Source organism: Protopterus annectens, chromosome 8.part1 (assembly GCF_019279795.1).
Source record: "Protopterus annectens isolate FY-2018-M chromosome 8.part1, PAN1.0, whole genome shotgun sequence".
Classification (NCBI taxonomy): Eukaryota; Metazoa; Chordata; order Ceratodontiformes; family Protopteridae; genus Protopterus; species Protopterus annectens.
This window is the reverse complement of record NC_056742.1, coordinates 545,414,221-545,428,968: the sequence shown is the minus strand read 5'-3', so window position 1 is coordinate 545,428,968 and position 14,748 is coordinate 545,414,221.

Sequence of the window (14,748 nt, the reverse complement as noted above, 5' to 3'; positions counted from 1 at the left end):
TTGCACTTCTCCCCACATACTGACTGTTTACAAGCGCCATTTAAACGGGAAACCAGATACTGTTTAATTTTCTTTTTTCACCATACTTATTGGACTATTGGACTTCTGGTGTGTATTATAAGTCGCACATTGTGGGAAACGGTTTGTGTTGGTTCATTACCAATTGGCAGCCAGCATTGACTATTTGACCATTTTGGTGTCGAAAATACACAGTTTTCAGCAGTCTGCAGGTTTGGTCTTGGACAATATCAGGTCGCATTACTTTCTGGTGGGACCGGGAAATTACATCATTGGATACGATCAGTCCTTGCTGTTGGTTTTCAATTTTGAATCATCATTTTGATATTTGACTATGCAAGAACAATGCAAGATTATTCGTGATTTTTTTGTATTTCAGTATTGAGTCCTATACAGGCTGGACATTATCATACATGAACTTCTTGTCTGGTTGTAGGGTACTGCATTTATTAGTGGTGTTCATCAATTCCAATTTTGATTTACTGAATTACATTGATTCTACTGCATATATGTTCTTTGATCCTTTTATATGGTTAATACGCAGTAATGAATATAAGTAATAGGTTCCTGGCTATTAACATTCTTTTATGCTCATAAATATATTGTCTGTATAGACAAGATATTAGCAAATATTGGAACTTATTTTATGCATTAGTCAGTTACACCATATTACCATAGGGTTGGGGATTAACTTATGAATATTGTTTCACATACTTTCTGGTTTGATTCGATGGAACAGGGCCGTATCAGTATTTCCAATATGGCTCTACTTTTCCATTAGATCTTTGCGCTTTCATGTCCTAGTAGTTCAACTATACCATATTAGGTTCAGTTTAGTATAACCCATCTGTTGTAAACATTGACATTGGATATCCCATTTTTTTATATTTGTTTAGATTATTCACAACAAACGTGCGAACATTTGTTACAAATACAAGCAGCCATTGGGGACAATAATGATTTCTAAGAACATTGTTTTTTTTCATCTTCTTTTGAGACTTTAATCATTGGTTGTCGGATTTTCCAAGTTTATACACACTATACTGGTTTCTTAGACTGCACTGATATTCATAGGGTCATTTGAACTATTTCAGGTTTTTAATTGTTTCCCTCTTTTCTATTGATTATATATCTTTTTCCTAATATCTATTGTACCTGGGTCCTCCTTATTGCTGGCCACATGTTTTGAGCTAGGTTTTTGATCATCTTTGGTTTATCTAACAATTGGCTCAGGAATTGCATCATATAATATATCTATTTTCATTTTGAATTTCCTAAAGGGGTGTAGCCTTGTGTATATTAAACTACTAGTTGGTTATCAACCATCTTTTTCCTGGCTATTATTGTCTCTTAACCTTATAAATTGACCCACTATGGTTCATTTCTATTGATGTAGCATCTCCAACTTTGGACTGAGGCTATTATTGTCAGTCTTTCTGAACCAGCAATCAAAGAATGTAAAATTCATATATTTCCAATTTCCATTTGGTACTAGATTTCAACAATTTCACTGATATTGAGATGGATCTCCTCAGTTTGGTTTCTGGTCTATCAGCAGACAGGGAAGACCTTGGAGCCTTTGGTCTGGGCTCTTGTACACCCAATGCCAATACTGGTGATCCTTTGGGCCCTGAGTCCATTTGTGGAATAGCTTTTGACCAGCTACACAAACACCTTAGATCTTTGAGATCCAATGTTTGGCACTCTAAATTGTTTAAGGCTTATATAGCCAAAAATATAACACCAAGGGGACTCAGAATATGAATACAACCCCATGTGGGTGAAGCTGATGAGGAGCTTAATAATCAATGGGCAGCTGTACAGCAACAGGCTACCATGTCTTTTGCTGAAGCTTTAGCAAAGTTTCACGATCGAGTAATCGACCGTGAAATCAGTGCAGTCATGAAACTAGTTGGTGATGTACAACCATTTGAAGGGGAAACTTTCTTTCTTCAACAAACAGTTGAACAAAGTGGCAACAGATCTAAACAATTTAGAGGAACAACTGAAGATGAGAAAAATCAAGAAATTCAAAAGAGATCAATTAGATTACCAAAGTGCCAATCCCTTCAGTAATACCAATAAACATGTGAAATTCACACCACATCCAACAAGAACCCCCAAAAGGAAAAGACCTAGGTCCATACTTAGGAATCTAACCCGGACGTTGGTTCATCTACTGATGACCTCTCATCCTGTACTGACAATGATTTACAGGCTGTATCAGTTTCACCGTCCCCCAAAAGAACACCACCATCTATCCCTTTAGGCCTAGATACCAATGAGAGGGGAAAAAACATAAGAAAAGTCAACAGCATACAAAGCTTATTGAAACTAGCAATGCAAAAATGCGAATTCAAATGTGAATGTTTTAAACTTATCAGACTTTGTTTTGTCACCTATACATTTGTCTGTTCTTAATAAAGGTCTTAAATTCATACCGGGTGTTATGGTATCTGAGGATGTATTAGCACAGATGTCATGTCCTTTTGCAGAATCTTGAATCTGAAGTTGCATTTTGGTGATATGGATAGTAATTACAGTCAAGACAAATTTATTTATCATAAATCACGTTTTCTTTCTCCCATGCATCCTATTGTACATCAATTCCAGAACAGCATACTCAAAGATCTACATTTTTCTGGTTTTGATATACGCTATAAATCTATTAACATCACATTGGCTGAGAAACAAGCTATCAATGAACTACAGAATAACAGGAACATAGTCATCATTTCTGCTGACAAAGGTGGGGCAGTAGTTGTCTTAAATTGGTCCAATTATGACAATGAGGCCAAAAGACAACTTTCTGATCATAGATATTATTCCGAAATGGCGATTAATTCCACATTTAGGTTCAAAAAACAGATTGATGACTTTTTGTCCCATGCAAGAGATGAAGGGATCATTGCCACTGATGTGATGCACCAGCTCATGATCCAAAACTCAGCCAATCAATACATTTATTTTTTACCTAAGATACACAAGGACCCAGTAAATCCACTGGGCAGACCCATTGTATTAGGGAAGGGTTACATTACTGAACCGTTGTCATTATATCATACCAAACATCTCAAGCCTTTGTTATCCTTAGTACGATAACGGTTGCAGGATACCACCAATTTCTTACAAATCATTTCGGATACTCAGTTAGAACCAGGCTGGTTAATGTGCACACTTGATGTAAGTGCTCTATATACCAGCATTCCCCATCAAGGATGTTTGGAGGCTCTGGTCTATTGGCTGGAGGTGGCTGGCTTATACCAGCCTGATTTCAATCAATTTTTGGTGGGTCTTGCAGAACATGTCCTCACCAATAACGTCTTCCTTTATCAGGGCATTTGCTATTGGCAAACAAAAGGGACAGCGATGGGAGCATCATTTGCCCCGATCTATGCTGATCTATTTATGGCGTTTGTTGAAAAGCACATCATTTATAATAGCCATAACAATATTTTTCTTGAGTACATTGATATCTGGAGACGTTATTTGGATGACTGCTGGATGGTATGGAGGGGAGAGGTCCATCAATTATTTGACTTTCTAATGTATCTGAATGACAACAAATGGGGCCTTCAGTTTACAGTACATTATGATGCCAGTACTATCACCTTTTTGGACGTATTGATCAACAGATTACCAGATCATACTTTAAGTACTGAGGTATTTGGAAGTACCCTGAATACAACACCATTCTCCATGCTTCCAGCTTTCACCCACCACGCATTGCCAGGAACATTCCTAAATCCCAATTTATCAGAATGAAGCGTATCTGTTCCGACAAGTCTTCTTTTCAGGAACAGAGAAAGGATCTCACAAACAGGTTTAGATCCAGGGGTTATAGGATGGGGCATGTTCTGCAAGCCAGCAATTTGGTCGATACATTCAATAGGGATGATTTGTTATGTTACAAAGAGCACAACACCACTGAATCACAACCCATCAGGATTGTAACTACCTAGGCCAGGAATTCAGATACTTTAATTCATAGTATACACAGACACTGGAACATACTACAATGCGATCATGAATTGGCAAGTAACATACCAGACAGATGTCTTTTTTCATTTCACAAAGGGAAAAACTTAGGCTGCTGCTTTAATCATTACAAACATTCTCATGACAGCAATCAGTCGCAGCCATTACAGATCACTTTGACAGGAGAACCTCTGACTGGTTGTTTTCCATGCGGTCACTGCACCAATTGTGACAAAGTAAGTAAATCCAAACAATTCACCAGTCGGAATTCTGCTATAGTCTATGATGTCAATTTCTTTGCTAACTGCAGTAGTGATTGGTTGGTCTATTTGGCCACCTGCACTTGCGGATCCTTTTACATTGGACAAACTTCACATCCTCTTAGACTCAGAATATCTGAACATGTAAGTAACATTAAAAACAAAAAAGTCAACAATGCTTTATATAAACGCCATCTGGTACACAAAAATGCAATATTTTCTTTTATGGTAATTGATGTTATAAAAGGTAACAAACTCAATAAAACAGGTTGGCACTCCATTTTAAATTTAAAAGAAAAGAAGTGGATTGTTAAATTGGGTGGATTATTTCCACCTGGTCTAAATGAACAATTCTAGATTGAACCAATGAACTTTCAGATGTATCTATTTAAACAGCAACATTTGATCATTTTATTTTACACCGAGGAATGATGTGTTTTTGTCCAGCCAAAACCGGTCTGGATTTTTGTTGTTTTTTATGATTTCTTAACAATAAATATTTTTTCAGGCAACAGTTTGCTGGCTTACTGGATGTGTTTTTGCAAATTTTGGTCAGAGCAGTGCAATTGCTCTCATGCAGGAGGTTTGTTTTAGAAGTTGAATAGTGGAAAACCCACATACCTGAAACCCCAAAACCGCAAATAGCACAATTGTGACCATGCACACACACACACACACACACACACACACACACACACACACACACACACACACACACACACACACACACAAACCAGCAAATAAGCACACACACATACATCTACCTAACTACACTAAAACAAACATAAAACACACAAACACAAGATAACACACAAACACACCTACCTAACTACACTAAAACAAACATAAAACACACAAACACAAGATAACACACAAACACACCTACCCTACCTATAAGCAGAGGGCAAGCATCCCTGCACTCTCCATGGGGGGGATGCATACCCCCATGTGGGGGGCTGGGCACCCCCCCTACTTATATAGTCTAACTTCAAGGTCGCACCAAACACACAAACACACAAATAAAACCACTACACACACACACACACACACTAAAATCGCTACCCAATACCCTTACACAAACACCACTTACCAGAAACCCCAGATAAATCCACAAACTGCACCACATGTCACAAATGTGACACAACAATAGCGGATTTGACATTTCCACATTCAACATAGTGCAGTTTTGCATAACTGCACTTTCCACTATTCAATCTTGATGTACTGAAATTCGACATTTCAGTACATCGAGATTGTCTAGTGAATCCATACTTTTATATATATGGGGTGCATTCAGACATCAGGTCCACACTCTCTAACTCTCCTTCCTGCACAGCTGCACTGTTCTGCCTTTCTACAACACAGACAGGTGCCACATGTGGACACAGCCTAACATTAGGGGAGTAGATATAGGGAGAGATTGCAGGTAAGCCTATTACACACCTATGGCATTTGTGCATGCTACATTACACCTTAACATGACTGTCCTGCAAGTGGTGGGCTCTGGAACCCATGTGTCCATCATAACGGCATTAGTTCCACCACCAGCTATTGGCCACACTAATATACATGTCTTGCATTATGCAACACACACTATGATGGCTTACATCTTGTCAGTCAGTCAGTGCTGATCTGCACAGTTGAAAGGTATGGCCCACTGCCCACAGGGACAGACACTATTGTCCATACCAACTGGACATCATTACAACAACACCTGATGGCACATATAAATCATTCTGCATCATCTATCCCATTATTATGGCCCAAGTACTACATTCAATTGCATGCATATATACTTCACATACCTGTTGTGGGAATTATGTCTCTTCTGGATACAGTTTGCTGTGTGGATGGCTGGATGGATGTGTTTTTTTTTTCTTTCTTTCTCTCTCTCTCTCTCTCTCTCTCTCTCTCTCTCTCTCTATCTATCTCAGTCTCTCTCCACTAAATGGATTGAGCTGCTTTGAATAGATTTCAGCATGGATTTTGTAGGTGATGCACATGATCAGGTGATGGCCTCTGCAGCAATCAGTGTCCAACACTTGCTACCTGCATGCAGCCTGCTGTGTAGTACTTCCAATTACTTCTGTCATGGCAACCCACTACTATAAATTCCTACATCATGTGGGCGTGGTCACTTTACCTTTCCTGTATGGAGGACATCCTTCCTGTGTGTGGGCAGCAGTGTTACAGACAGCAGGTAACAATACCTCTTACAAGAGGACTTGCAGACTCAGGCCAGCTATATATTTGTTTAAGGTTCCAGACCTACAGACACTGTGAGTAGTGTTGTTATATGCATTGTATACCACCAGTGTTACAGGGTTTGTGTATACATATTAGTTTAGCATGGAATGTAGTCTGCCTTCATAGCTCTCAACTGTGAGCTTATCCATATGATGGCCAGAGGATTGCCTGTTATGTTCTGTCTGTCCACCACACAGGTCTTGTGTTAGATATATCACTGGCATCGTGTCTGTTGAGTGCTATCAGTACATAGCTACATCCATTTGTGTTTCTGACTTCATATTCCTGACTAAGGGTATGTTGCAGACTATCCTGTAACACCAGAAACTTTCTCAGTGTATAACAACACTATTTCAAATATGGCCCTGTGTTCCGGCCTCTGTCATCCATCTATATACCAGGCTTTGTCCATATGACATGCATTAAGAGATTGTTATGTAGTGGCCTATGATTATGTCATGCTGCCATTCCTGCCATCATTCCAGTGATGTTGTGGTCCCCACACATATTGTAGGGTAGGGTCTATATATCTGTGGGCTACAGATGGACAAAACATGTGTGCCCTTTGCAGTCCAGAGGTCAGTGTATGTAACAGTGTTATATGGCCTATAAATCATGGGGAGGGGTATGCACAATATATAACCTAGGCTGTTACAGCATGTGAGGAATATCAGTAGTAAGATGCCTTAAGGTATATCGCTGTACATTTTCATACATTCACCTTGGGAACATTGGTGGCCTAGTGCTTACTGTCATACAGACTGTTCTATTTGTCAGTGTGATTGTGATGTTTTCAGTTAAGCATTGTTATGTAACAGATACATCCTCGTTGTGGCAACTTAATTCTTTTCATCCTTGGGGTTGAGTACAGAGTGTAATTGGAGGCTACTGAATTATACATCTACATTACTTACTGTTGATTGATTGTTATCCTCTGGCCCAGTCTTTCTTTACAGCTGTACTACTTGTAGGCCTTGGCCTGGACAGCAACATGTGTTATGCTTTCGGATTACTGTATAAAATGATCTAATTGAGAGTTGCATTACTCAGTATATATTTCAAAGACATAACAGCTACATGACATGGCATATACAACTGTAACAGTACACAAATAAACATTTGTTATGTATGCAAACATGTGTGTGGTGTCATATTCTTTGACTTCTCTGTGGGTATATGTTTCATGCAATAATTGTATTTTGTATTAGTGAATCATACACTGTCCATTTGAAAAGCTGGCAACTGTAGGAATACTGGCTGTTCAATATGCTGTGCACCCTCTAAATATGTATCTTCCTATGCATATCTATATGTGCGTATGTGTATTTACATATATATATATATATATATATATATATATATATATATATATATATATATATGTGTGTGTGTGTGTGTGTGTGTGTGTGTGTGTGTGTGTGTGTGTGTGTGTATATATATATATATATATATATATATATATATATATATATATATATATATATATATATAGGTCTACTTCATAAGATCGACATACCACTTGATCGACATTCATTTGGTCGACAGCTCATTTGACTGGCAACCAGTATTCAAGACACTTAACAGGGATTTGCCCCCTCCCCAATGTTGTCTGACCCTGGAGTTGGTATATATAGTTGAGGGTGTGTGGGGGGGACAGCCCCTCACATTGGGGGGTATGGGGGACGAAGTCCCCACCTATTTTCTTTAAAATGTGTAGTTTTGTTGTATTTTCATGTTTTAAATGGGAATAGGTCGGGGGCTTCACCCCCTACACCCCCTAACTATATATACCAACTCCAGGGTCGCACAACATTGGGGAGGGGGCAAATCCCTGTTAAGTGCCTTGAATACTGGTTGTTGATCAAATGAGCTGTTGACCAAATGAATGTCGATCAAATGGTCTGTCGATCTTATGAAGTAGACCTATATATATATATATATATATATATATATATATATATATATATGCATCTGCATATATGTGTGTGTGTGTATGTATCTTTGGAATGTTTATTGCTTCCACATTGTACATTCCCTATGGTAGCCAGACTGTACTGCATGATATGTTATTGATACCATCCTAACATCATACAGGTGGGATGGATTACTGTTAACGTCTTGTGGCTATGTTATGTAGGGTCCCAGGTATGGGACTTGCAAGTGTTGGTATTGTGTTACAGGGCAGATCTGTTTGGCTGTGAGGGAGGGGGTGATATCAATAATTACAAGAGGTACTTAGCTTGAGCCCCCTCAACTGCATTAATGATGCCATTGGTCATATATGTATTTGTTGTGTTCTTGGTTATATCTATAGATATATATCTGTATATATATATATATATATATATATATATATATATATATATATATACATATACATATATATATATATATATATATATATATATATATACATATATATATATATATATATATATATATATATATATATATATATATATACACCTGTTTACATATATATATATATATATATATATATATATATATATATATATACACACACATACACATACATCTACATGTATAAATACATTTCCTGTACTGTTGAATGACTGTGCTGGATGATATGGTTGTGAAAACATCAAGGGTATGTATAGCTGATATGGCTTAGTGGTAAATCACTTTGGCTATGGTATACAGGGTCCTGGGTTCAAGACTTGCAAAGGCTGTTTATTTTGTTGCTGGGCAAAACAATGACCATTGGATACAGAGTGATTAAGGCACTTTTAAGCAATTGTAAGCAGGTTTGTGTGGGTTTGCGCGAAGGTAAGCACTGCCAACTTCCAGTTAGTTTCTTATACTCAGCTTCTAAATTGCTTATCCTATGTAGGCATTGCTTACTTCCACCCAAACAGGTTTTATTACTGCTGCTTAAAAGTGCTTACTCCTTCTTACCCCCGTGCTAATTTCTTTAAAAGAAAGGAAAAAGGATTGATAGGAAAGTGGTGAAAAAGGGGCACAAAGAAGGAAATACAGCAGGAAAAATAGCTAGGGATGTGCAGGACAGATGTAGGGAAGGTCCAGAGCTGCCCATTTCTTCTTCAGCAACAGCTGTGCGTATACAATGACTTGGAGGTATATTTGGATACTCATACTCCTGAGAGAGTGGTGAGTACAACAATAATATGTTGTGAAGCCAATTATACCAGATTACATGTGTCCAGTGGACAGGTGTGTGAAATGTATAGCTATGTATGAGGCGAGATTTTTTTTTGGGAACAGATTGCCCTTTTTTTTCTTTTAAGGTGAAAGTGGTATGTTGGGGAGGGATAGTAGGTATTTTTGGGGAGGAAAGTTGGGTAGGATAACAGGCAAGACAGACAAGACAGCATACAGGGGTGGTATATGACACATGTGGGGGGTAAACACCTTGGATGGGGAGGGGTGTTTGGAAGTCAGAAGCCCATGAGCCCCCAGTTGAAACAGTGGGACTGAGGTCTCCACCCATGGGCAGTCACCATTGCACCTTCACGGCCCCTAAGGTGGCTGTGCTGGAGGCTGGGTAGGAGGGGCATGCTGTTCCTCTTGATGCACCATGCAGCCCTCAAGCTGATGTAGCAGATCTCCAAACTCCCTGTGGAGCTTGCTATACACCAGACCATGGCCTGATGACGGGTGACAGTATCCTGTACTCGCCTGCTCCTGAGGGGGTGAGCCCCATCCCCTGAAGCAGTTACACCCAAAGGTAGTGCAGGACCAAAGGACGAGGAGGTCCTGGGATGGGTCCCAGACATGCTGGTGCCCAGTGCCATAGCCAGATGAGGTGGAAGAGGTGGGTCTGCTGGGACCGGCCTTCACAAACATGCTATGGTATTTCAATTTTAAAACATATGTGGGTTAGTAATAGTCCACACATTCCAGGATTAGGTATAACAGCATGCATAGATACTCTCATTAACCCAAAATACCAGATATGGGACAGTTGCATAGCAAACAGAACACATGCATATATGGAACCACAGTGACCATTACAACAGCATGCAAGTAGATTGATGGCAGCATGCCACCAATGTGGGAGTATTTCAACATGAGACATGCATAGAAACAAACTTCAGTATTTATCAAACAATAGGACATATGTCCCAACAGTAGGTTTAATTGTACACATACCGATTGAGTTGTGTATTTAGTTTATTGACGCAGATATGATGGGGGGGGGATGTCAATTAACTTGTATATTCCTGTAGTTTTCATTACTTTCTTAGTCAGTGCTGTGAGCTGTACCTTTCAGGTATTATTACACTACCCTATGGCCTTAGTTTGGACAGTGGTATGGATGTAGACAGCTACATACATGAACTGTGTTTTACCTGTAGTATACATCTCTTACCTGGTATTTCTGTGGAGGTATTGTTTGTTAATACTACCTGACTGTTTTTACGCATATTCCCAGATTCCAGGTTGATGTTATGCACATACCTCTCCATCTCTTATTGCACACACTCTGGGCATGTCTTGACAACACGCAGGTGAAACTGGGACATATTTTGACTATTGCATCATAAACCTTTGGTGAGTTGTACAATGACAGGTTTGTTTTCATAGACATTTTCCAAATATTTACAGGCCTGACAGTCAGTTATACAACATTAAATGCTGCCTAAATGTCAGAGATTATCACACTGATATGCCACGGGGACAGGGTAACAGCCAACAGATATTGGCCAATTATCTGGGCATTCTGTACAGATCTGTACAGTCGAGGGGTATGATTCTGCATACAGCTTACTACCACTCCCGGTATCCGAACCATGGCTGTGTCTGCTAAAAATAAAAGTGTACATCACAGTTGAGTGTGCTATATAGATATTGCTGTGTATCTTTTCTCTGAATTCTGTCTATAAGTTTTGCATGGTTTTACAATCTGACCATGTAATTTCAACACTCTTAAATGGGGTTTCCTAGACAGTTTTTTATGTAACACTGTGTGGATGACAGTGATGAGTAACACCTTATTAGTCAGAGATACTGCAACACTAACACTGCCATACAATACCAGACTAGTCCTGGATTTCAATATTTTATTTCTAGGCACAGTTTTCACAGACCTGTGGGGGGAATGTCTGTTAATACTACCTGAATGTTGCCACACATATTTCCAGATTCCACATTATTATTATGCACATACATCTCACTCTGTTACTGCACACACTCTGGTCATAGCTTCACAACATGGGGATGGAGTTGGGACATACTTTGCTTATTACTCTCTTAACACTTTGGTGAGTTGCTAGAGTGACAGGTTTGTTCTTATAGATATATTTCTTACAGTTATGATGTCTGACATTCAGTTGTATGTCATTATTTGCTGCCTAAACTTCTGGGATCATCCCACTGATTTGTCAGGGGGCCAGGGTGACAGACAGAGGACTTATGCCAATTATCTGGACTTTCTGACAATATCTGTACAGTTGTGTGGTATGATTCTGCATACAGCTTACTACCACTCCCAGTACTCAAACCATGGCTGTGTGTACTAAGAATACAACACTTCACATCTCAGTTGAGTGTGCTATTTGGATTATATTGTCTATCTTTTACCTGTTTTCTGTCTACGTCTCTCTCAGTTGCACAATATGAACTTGTGATTACAACAGTCGTATACAGACATTCCTACACATTTTATTTATGTAGCACATTGTGGGTAACAGTGCTTAATACAACAATACTATTAAGAGATTGCAACACTACATTAGCATACGATACCAGAGTAAACACAAGCAGTCCAGGAGTTAGACCTTTATTGCCAGGCTGTAAACCTTTTATTTACATACAACATATATGAAACTCTTCCTGCCATATTGTCTGGTTTAGAAACTCTTCCTGCCATATTGTCTGGTTTATTCAGTACATGCTATACACAATACAGGTTTTACACTGGCAATTAACTTTCTAATACTTTTAGATTTATTTCGTATGACAGTACATGCAAGATTATTACTAACCTGTCTCTCGATGCAGCCTCTGCAGTGTACAGACATGGGCTTCCTGATTCACAGCCTGCTCGTCTGCCACTGTCAAAGACAAAAGAGGAATATTTAGCTATACATATCCATAATATACATGAGCTGGCAATTATTAAACAGGTAGTAGAGTGGTACTTACACATGGCTGGGACATCACCCGTCTGCCTAGCCTTTTGGATCCACTGATCCAAGAGCTCCCTCTTTCTTCATTTCAGGTCGGCATAGTGATGCCTGACCTGCTCACCAGTTCAAGGGATGCCAGTGGCACTGGTGAGGTCATAGGCGAGACGGTCCCAGGCTTCTGCTTTATATTGGGAACTCTGGTACTGACCCTGCAGTAGTCTCTGATCATGGTCTTTAACATGGAGTCCTGCTATGACTTTGGACTCCTGGATGCCCCAGCGCTGTGCCTGGAAGCACGATCCTTCATCCACACTGGCCATAGTGCCTACAGGAGAAAGCTGCAACCAGTTATGAGATGTATTTCCACCTGTGTGGTTTAAATACAGCCAATTTCCTACACTTTGCTGTGACTGGACAGTTTTGAAAATGCTAAGCTATGGGCAAACCTGCTTACCTAAGGTTGGTATTGCTTAAAGGGGTATACCAATGGGCAAACTGATTTAGCTGGCCTACTCATTGCTTACACCTAGTAAGCATGGGTGTGCAATGCTTACCATTGCTTAATTTTAAACTTGCACACTATTTGCTGTTTGGCATTGATTTATCATTCATTACATGTTGTATATGTGTTTGGTATCCATGATTCATGTGTACGTACACTGTATGAGGTCCCTGTGTTTATTGTGGGATTTCAACACTTTATTACAATGACACCTCACATCTGGACTTAATGCAGTACTCCAGTTCACATATTTATGTTATGTAGTAAGTTATACAACATAAAACCATATATAGATATCATTTCACATGTAAATTTTGATTTTGCTATAGTGAGGATCTGTTTGGGGATACCTCACTCTTATGTACTGCTGTGATGGCTTACTGGTTAACTACTGTGACTATAGTCTACAGGGTTCTGGGTTCAAAGCCTTTAAGGGCTGTTTATTTTGTTGCTTGGCAGAACAGTGGCTGTTGGATACAGAGTGATTAAGGAACTTTTAAGCAGTTGCAAGCAGGTTTGCGTGGGTTTGCACGATGGTAAGCAATGCTAACTTTCAGTTAAATATGCTTACAGGGAGTTAGCTTCAATATTGCTTAGCCTGTGTGTGCATTGCTTACCCCTGAGCGAATGGGCTTAAACCTGCTAACTACTGCTTAAAACTGCTTACTCCCACTTACCCCCACACTAATTTAGACAGAAATCTAACATGGCTCTTGGTAAATTGATGGATTTGGGCACTCTATGGATTTATCATTCATTACACATTATACATTCAATTCGTATCCCTGATTCATCTGTATGGGGCACTTATGTTTATCTGTGGATTTTACAACATTATTACAATGACACCTCACATCTGCATTTAATGCAGTACTCCAGTTCACAAATATATGTTATTTAGTAGACTATATGGCAGAAAAATGTTCATAAAGTGATTTGACATGGAAAATGAAATTTACTACAGTGACAATCGAACTGGGAATGACTGCTCGTAAGGCAAATGCTCTGACCACTACAGTATTGCAGTACTGTTTCATTTGTATGTATTCTGCTATTTATCTTCTTGTGCCATTTTAGCTACAGTATGTGTAGCTAAGCAATGGGCAAATCCGCATACTTATGGTTAAATTTAATCTGTTTGATAAAAAAAAATGTTTCTACTGCTATTTTCTCTTGGAAGGGACAGGTTTCAGTTACTGGTGTAGATTTCTGCATGCATCTGCACATTTGGCAGACATCCTAACAACCCCCCCATACCTCTCAACCTCTTAATTCACATTATCTGGACAAAGCTTGACAACATGGGGTCCAACTGTGGACATATTTTAATTATTGCTCTTTTAAACTTGGGACAGTTGGTAGAGTAACAGGATTTGTTTTAATTTATGTTTTCTGACGGTTTTGGTGTCTGACACTCATATGTATGCCATTATTTCACGGCTTCATTCCTGACATCATCCCATGATTTTATGGTGCAACTGTGGTACAGGCCAACTGTATGGACAACACATGCAAACATTATGCAATGATTTGTACAGTTGGAAGGTATGCAACCTCCTATGAGCGTTTTCACTCACTGTTATTGCCGAACAGCACTTCATGAGTGCAGAGGTATGTGTATTGTGAGAGCTCT